Consider the following 7,500-nt stretch of genomic DNA (forward strand, 5'->3'; position numbering starts at 1 on the left):
ATCTCGTCCGATCTCGGAAGCTAAGCAGGGTCAAGCCTGGTTAGTACTTGGATGGGAGACCTCCTGGGAATACCAGGTGCTTTAAGCTTTTTCATTTTTTTGATCATATGTTTTTTTTTTATCATATAGAGACATATTCACATGTCCAAAAATTCAGCCAGAATCAAGGGCATGACATTTTTAAAAGGCCCCTTTCTGCACACAATAACGGCCTACAGCCATACCACCCTGAACACGCCCGATCTCGTCCGAACTCGGAAGCTATGCAGGGTCAGGCCTGGTTAGTACTTGGATGGGAGACCGCCTGGGAATACCAGGTGCTGTAAGCTTTTTCATTTTTTTGATCATATGTTTTTTTTTTTATCATATAGAGACATATTCACATGTCCAAAAATTCAGCCACAATCAAGGGCATGGCATCTTTAAAAGGCCCCTGTCTGCACACAATAATGGCTTACAGCCATACCACCCTGAACACGCCCGATCTCGTCCGATCTCGGAAGCTATGCAGGGTTGGGCCTGGTTAGTACTTGGATGGGAGACCGCCTGGGAATACCAGATGTTGTAAGCTGTTTCATTTTTTTGATCATATGTTTTTTTTTTAATCATATAGAGACATATTCACATGTCCAAAAATTCAGCCAGAATCAAGGGCATGACATCTTTAAAAGGCCCCTTTCTGCACACAATAATGGCTTACGGCCATACAACCCTGAACTCATCCGATCTCGGAAGCTAAGCAGGGTCGGGCCTGGTTAGTACTTGGATGGGAGACCGCCTGGGAATACCAGGTGCTGTATGCTTTTTCATTTTTTTGATCATATGTTTTTTTTTTATCATAGAGAGACATATTCACATGTCCAAAAATTCAGCCAGAATCAAGGGCATGACATCTTTAAAAAGCCCCTGTCTGCACACAATAATGGCTTATGGCCATACCACCCTGAACATGCCCCTTTTGCTGTCAGAGTTTGTGTGGTGCTGAAGGAGAGCTGACGTGTCAGTACTGAGCAGGACAGCTGGACTAATTTGTTTGTTTTTTGGATGCGCTTTGGATTTATTTAAATACCTCAGATTGTGAGTGAATGTCCCCCAGCAGTCACTGACTGTTAGGGGGATCGTTTTTCTTTTCACCTTTTTTCCTGTTTTTTTTCCACAATTTTGTGAAGAATTTTTGTTTTTTGTGAATGTTTGCTCGTATGTCGCGAGCAAACTCACACGGACGGATCACAAAGATGACAGGACCACGGACTGGAGAGATGGAAAAAGGAAAAGAGAACGGACAACAACGTGAACAAACAAACATGGCACTGAAACAAAGGAATGGATTAAACGACAACGAGAAGAACGACGGACAAAAAGGACGGATGAAAACAGCAAATGAAACAGGGAACGGAATGGATGACGGAGAGAGAGGAAGAGAGAGGAGCGGCGGGCTGATTGCAGAGAATGGGAGAGGTGGCGAGAGAGCAGAAAAAGAGGAAGCAAAAGTGTCTTTTGAGAGAAAACTAACACTAAACATTGAAATGGTGGGAGACAAAGTTCCTCTAAATCACGTCATGAGCAACATAAAAATGATCTGTGGGGGCCTGCTGGCGTGCAGAACCCTGGGACCTGAAAAACTGGAGGTGACGGTGAGCAACATTAAAGGAAAGGAAAGGCTGCTGGATGGATTTAAGATCGGAGAGACCAGAGTCGTGGCGAGAGAACTAAATAATGATGAGCTGGTGGTGTCTTTTTTAAACCTGCCAGCGTATATCACAGATGAGGAAATAGTTTGGAAGCTGACGGGATGGGGAGTGAAACCGACATCACCAATAAAACGCAGAATGTGGCCTGGAACAATGATAGCTGACGGAACGAGGTTTGTCCGGGTCAGATTTAATGACCAGGTACAGTCACTCCCTTTCTCCACAAAGTTTAACACTGTGATGGGGAACGAATACTCTAGAGTAATACATGATAGACAACAAAAAGTGTGCAGGATGTGCATCCAGCCGGGACACATCCTGAGAGAGTGTCCAGAATTTATGTGCCACAACTGTGGGGTGCAGGGACACTTTGCGCGAGAGTGCAGCGCGAACAGCACAAAATGCACAAACTGTAAAAAAAGAGAAAATGAATGTGAGTGTGAGAACGGAGAGGAGAGCAAGAACGAGGTGGAGGAGGTGTACGAGGATGAAGACGAGGCGGAGGAGGTGTACGAGGAGGAGGCGGAGGAGAAGGAGGTGATCGGAGCAAGCAGGAAGGAGATCAGAGAAGACGAGAACAGTGACGGAGAAATGGAGCAGAGCAGAGAGAGCGGAGGAGAACGGGCGTCAGAGTGCGAGCTGGAGACGCCGGAGCTGGCTGGAGAGGGAGGACAGCAGAAGCAGCGAAAAACGAGCGAGAGAGGGAAAAAAGGAGACGGAAGGGACGTGGCAGAAGACCCGGGGGTAAGCATGAGCACAGAGGGGAGGGAGATGCCTGAGAGTGGTGTTGGACAGGCGGGAGGGAGAAAAATCACGCTAAATAATACGGGTAAAAGCACCAGTCCCAATGAAACGGACAGCGAAATGGATGTGGGTGAACTGGCGAGTGCGCAAAAAAGACTAAGTCTTGGACAACGAAAAAAGTTGGTGAAAAAATTGAAATGTAAGGACAAATAATGACTGACAATAACCCCTGTAAATCCTTTTTTTTTGTTTTTATTTTTATGATAATGGCCTTTAATTTATTTTCGATTAACGTGAATGGACTAAGGAACAAAGAAAAAAGACATGCGATTCTTTCCTTGCAGAATGACGTTTTGTGCCTGCAGGAGACCAGGTGGGATGATTCCCTGGTGGAAGACATAAAAAAAGACTTTGTGGGCCATATTTTCTGCTCCAATGGCACGTCGAGGGCGAGAGGAGTGGCGGTTTTAGTCAAAACGGGTCGGGTAACAGGGGTAAATTTGGTTTATGGAGACAAAGAAGGAAGAATAATAGTAATAGACTGTGTGTATGAAACGAAAAATATAAGAATCATAAATATATATGCACCGAATGGAGAAAAAGAAAGGAAAACATTCTTCATTGCAATAAGCAAATGGTGGGAAAGGAATTGTATAATAATCGGTGACTTTAATGTGGCGATGACACCCACCGATGTGTCAAAAAATAATGTGTTTAAGGGGGATGTGAGCAGGGGGACACTTAAAGATATAATGATAATGAAACAATGCATTGATATTTGGAGATTGCTACATCCATGGGAGAGGGTGTTCTCCAGGAGACAAATTGTACTAAATAGATTAAAACAATCTAGAATAGATTATGCTTTGGTGACATGCGAGGTAGTGAGGTGGATTAAAGAAGTTGAATATAAAACTAATATGTGGAGCGATCACGCTGGAATAGAAATCACGTTTAGAAAAGAAACGAATGTACGTAAAGGAGGGATATGGTGCTTTAATGCAAGCTTGCTGGATGATGGAATGTTTGTGAAAAGTATGGAAAGATTGTTGAATGATGTGGGATATGAGTGGAATGAGAGTGAAGATATGAATGTGTGGTGGGATAGTGTAAAAGTCAGAATTAAAAAAAAGTGTATCAATTATAGTAAAGAGAAAAAGTGGAGAGAAAATAGAAAGGAAGAGAATTTGAGAAAACAACTAAGTGAGGAAATAGCATCGCTTGACAGTGTAGATAATGTAGATGTCGAAAAATACATACATTTAAAAGAACAGTTGGGAGTGATTGAACTTAAAAAGAGTAGGGGTGCAGCCATTAGGAGTAAAATACAATATATGTATGAGGGGGAGAGGAGTACAGCCTTTTTTTTAGGTCTGGAAAAACAAAAACAAAAAAGAACAGAAATAAACGAATTATTAAATGAAGCAGGTAAAAGTGTGACAGATAAAAAGGGAATTTTAGAAATAGTAAAGGGCTATTATGAAAGCCTGTTTTCGAGACAGGAGTGTGATAGCGTGAGTGTGAACAGAGCTTTGGGTGCCTTAAAGAAAAAACTAAGCGAGGACGATAAAATGTGGTGTGATTGTGAGTTTACAGAGGGAGAAATCAGAAGTGCTTTAGAGGGGTTAAACAAAAACAAAAGTCCTGGGAGCGATGGCCTAACTGCGGAATTCTACCAAGCTTTCAAAGAGCAGCTGGTGCCCTTGGTGAACAAATTGAGTAAATATATGGAAAAAGTGAAACATATACCAAAAAGTTTAGGGGAAGGGGTGGTTACTATTTTTTACAAAAACAAGGGGGACAATAAAAATCTGGACAACTACAGACCAATCAGCCTACTCAACACAGACTACAAAATCATAGCGAAAACAATAGCCAATAGAATCAGGGAGGTAATAGGAACAATCATAGAACAAACACAATCATACAGTATACCAAACAGAGACATAGCAGACTCAATCATTTCAATAAAACAGACGGTCAGGGATATGGAAGGGGAGGGGGGAATATGGCTAGGGATTGATTTAAATAAAGCTTTTGACAGAGTAGATCACGGGTTCATGGGGAAGGTGTTAGAGAAGTTTGGATTCGGAGAGAGAATGAGAGAATGGATAAATATGTTGTATACAGGAGCGGAAAGCAAGATAAAATGTAACGGGGAACTAACTGATTCTTTTAAAATATCAAGGTCAGTGAGACAAGGATGTCCGATGTCAGCGCTGTTGTACAGCTTGGTAGCAGAGCCGCTGGCAGCACTGATATCGGAAGATGTAAACATAAAAGGTATAGGTAAGGAAAACGTAAAAATAATACAGTATGCAGATGACGTGAATATAATGGTAAAAGGAGAGGAGGATATAGAATTGATATTAAAACATGTACAAACTTATGAAAGAGCATCTGGGGCAAAAGTAAATGAAAATAAGTCAGAAATTATGTTACTAGGTAAGGAATCCAATCTAGTTAATAAGTGGGGATTTAAAACGGTGTGTGAGAGAAGAAAAGTGTTGGGAGTGAATATGGGGAAAAATGAGAATGAATGTGATGATGTAACATGGAAAGAGGTGGTGGGTAAAATAAAAAAAACATTGAATTTGTGGAAAGCGAGGGGTCTATTGTTGAGAGGAAGGGTAGCCGTAACAAATGCTCTCGTGTTGTCCAAAGTGAATCATGCGCTGAGTACTTGTACGCTTCCGGACTGGGCCTTTAAGGAGATTTCAAAGACCATTAGGGACTTTATTTGGAAAAACAAAGCAGCGAGTATAGCTCACAAAACAATAATAGGGGCTAAAGATCAGGGGGGGCTAGCTTTGATTGATTTACTTACAAAAAAAGTAGCACTAAGAGTCAAATTGATAGGCAAATTTATGGACCAGAACCGGAACGTAGTTTGGAAAAACCACTTCAAACAATATCTGTGCAGTTTTGGACTTTACAACGAGGACAACCTGTACCAGATCAATAACCCGGATTCATTTAAACACTTGCCACGGTTTTTCCAGGAAGTACTCAGTGCGTGGTATCAGGTTTCATCCTGGACTGTACCAGAGTGCGGAACGAGAGGGTCAGTGCTACGACTGCCCTTCCTCTCGAGCCCGTATTTTAAAAATGGGGAGAGGGTAATTAAGTGTGAAGCTATGTCGAAAGCGGGATATATTAGAATAAGGGATTTACTGAACTGTGGGGGGGATTTTGATTTACAAATGGTGGTGAGGGGTTTAAAAAATAAAGGGTGTGTGTGCAGAAAGGATGTGATTGAGGGAGTGTTTGCAAATGTAAAATTGTCTTTGTCGAGCGAATGGGAAAAATTAATCAAAGAGAAGGAGGGAGTGATGCAGGACGATGTGGGGGGGATCTCCCTGTGCCTAGGGGAGAAGAAACACAACATTATAGATGTCACTACAAAAATTTGGTATAGATGCGCAATCACACATAGAATACAGAAACCCACATCCGAAGTAAAATGGACAGACACATACCACAACAAGCAACATGATATGGAAGAACATTAACATTCCGCATACACCACATGCAATATTTGACCTAGATTTCAAACTGAGGCACAGGAGGATCTTCACCTGCATCGTCCTGCATCAGATCCATAAGGAGAGGTATGAAAGAAAGTGTTGTGTATGTGAAAGTACGGTTGAGGATTTAATACATTTGTTTGTTACGTGTGGGGAATTGGTTTATTTTTGGGGAAAAATAAGAGAAATGTTGGGGAAATGCAGTAAGAATGAGTGTTGGAATGAAAGGGGGTGGGAATTGTCGGTGTTGTTGGCGGTGGGAACAAAACAAAAAAATCACAATGTAATGAATATAATTTTGGCTTTTGCAAGAAAAGCGGTTTTTAACAGGAGGAATTATGCACTGTATGAAAGTAAGAAAATGAATGTGTGGAGAATGTTTGTGAATGAATGGAAAGCACATCTTAAATTGCTGTACATAGCGAATGAGAGTGAGTTTGTGAGAATGTTTGTGGAAGGTGCGAATGTGTGTAGAGTAAACGAGGAGGGAATTATGTGGGATGTCTAAATTATTTTGTTTTTGTTTTTTTTGGTACGAGGGCTTCTTTTTTGGTCATGGGGTAAATGGGTGATTTGATTTGGTTTTTTTTTTTCTCAGTGGTTTTTTGAGAATACTGTGGGGTTTTTGTATGTTTTTGTGGTTTGTTTTCAGAGGGGTGTTTGCTTTGGGGGAGGGACTCAGAAGAGTTGTCATGAGTTGGGGGTATCAGGGGTGATTTGAGGTTTTTTTTCTGATGCTATGTTTTTATTGTTTTTAGGGTGCCGTTTGCGTCAGAGGGGAGGTTTAATTTAGAGGGTGTATGTATTGTAATAGCATTTGTTGTAAATGATGTGAAAGAATTATAAATGTTTTTATAATTTTGATAGTAAAAGATAAAAAAAAACAAAAAAAAAAACACGCCCGATCTCGTCCCATCTCGGAAGCTAAGCAGGGTCATGCCTGGTTAGTACTTGGATGGGAGACCGCCTGGGAATACCACGTGCTGTAAGCTTTTTCATTTTTTTGATCATATGTTTTTTTTTTATCATAGAGAGACATATTCACATGTCCAAAAATTCAGCCAGAATCAAGGGCATGACATCTTTACAAAGCCCCTTTCTGCACACAATAATGGCTTACGGCCATACCACCCTGAACACGCCCGATCTCGTCCGATCTCGGAAGCTATGCAGGGTTGGGCCAGGTTAGTACTTGAATGGGAGACCGCCTGTGGAATACCAGATGCTGTTTCATTTTTTTGATCATATGTTTTTTTTTTATCATAGAGAGACATATTCACATGTCCAAAAATTCAGCCAGAATCAAGGGCATGACATCTTTAAAAGGCCCCTTTCTGCACACAATAATGGCTTACGGCCATACCACCCTGAACACGCCTGATCTCGTCCGATCTCGGAAGCTAAGCAGGGTAGGGCCTGGTTAGTACTTGGATGGGAGACCGCCTAGGAATACCAAGTGCTGTAAGCTTTTTAATTTTTTTGATCATATGTTTTTTTTTTATCATATAGAGACATATTCACATGTCCAAAAATTCAGC

The 7,500-nt window shown here is 41.4% G+C and overlaps 4 non-coding genes and 2 pseudogenes across 4 annotated transcripts in view; all 6 read left to right on the forward strand.

Moving 5' to 3' along the window:
* Positions 1-88, forward strand: part of LOC132971516 (5S ribosomal RNA) — a 119-nt gene extending 31 nt beyond the window's left edge. Inside the window, exon 1 of the ribosomal RNA XR_009672719.1 lies at positions 1-88. This exon is cut by the window's left edge and continues 31 nt beyond it. This is a non-coding gene — a ribosomal RNA (5S ribosomal RNA).
* A 122-nt stretch (positions 89-210) lies between these two features.
* Positions 211-329, forward strand: LOC132971482 (5S ribosomal RNA). Its single transcript, XR_009672685.1, has one exon. It is a non-coding gene; the product is annotated as a 5S ribosomal RNA (ribosomal RNA).
* Positions 330-452: 123 nt separating this feature from the next.
* On the forward strand, positions 453-571 carry LOC132971475 (5S ribosomal RNA). Its single transcript, XR_009672677.1, has one exon. It is a non-coding gene; the product is annotated as a 5S ribosomal RNA (ribosomal RNA).
* A 123-nt stretch (positions 572-694) lies between these two features.
* Positions 695-803, forward strand: LOC132971650 (5S ribosomal RNA; annotated as a pseudogene).
* A 6,273-nt stretch (positions 804-7,076) lies between these two features.
* On the forward strand, positions 7,077-7,196 carry LOC132971683 (5S ribosomal RNA; annotated as a pseudogene).
* A 115-nt stretch (positions 7,197-7,311) lies between these two features.
* Positions 7,312-7,430, forward strand: LOC132971453 (5S ribosomal RNA). Its single transcript, XR_009672655.1, has one exon. It is a non-coding gene; the product is annotated as a 5S ribosomal RNA (ribosomal RNA).
* Positions 7,431-7,500: the final 70 nt, after the last annotated feature.

Source organism: Labrus mixtus, unplaced genomic scaffold, assembly GCF_963584025.1.
Source record: "Labrus mixtus unplaced genomic scaffold, fLabMix1.1 SCAFFOLD_93, whole genome shotgun sequence".
Lineage (NCBI taxonomy): Eukaryota > Metazoa > Chordata > Actinopteri > Labriformes > Labridae > Labrus > Labrus mixtus.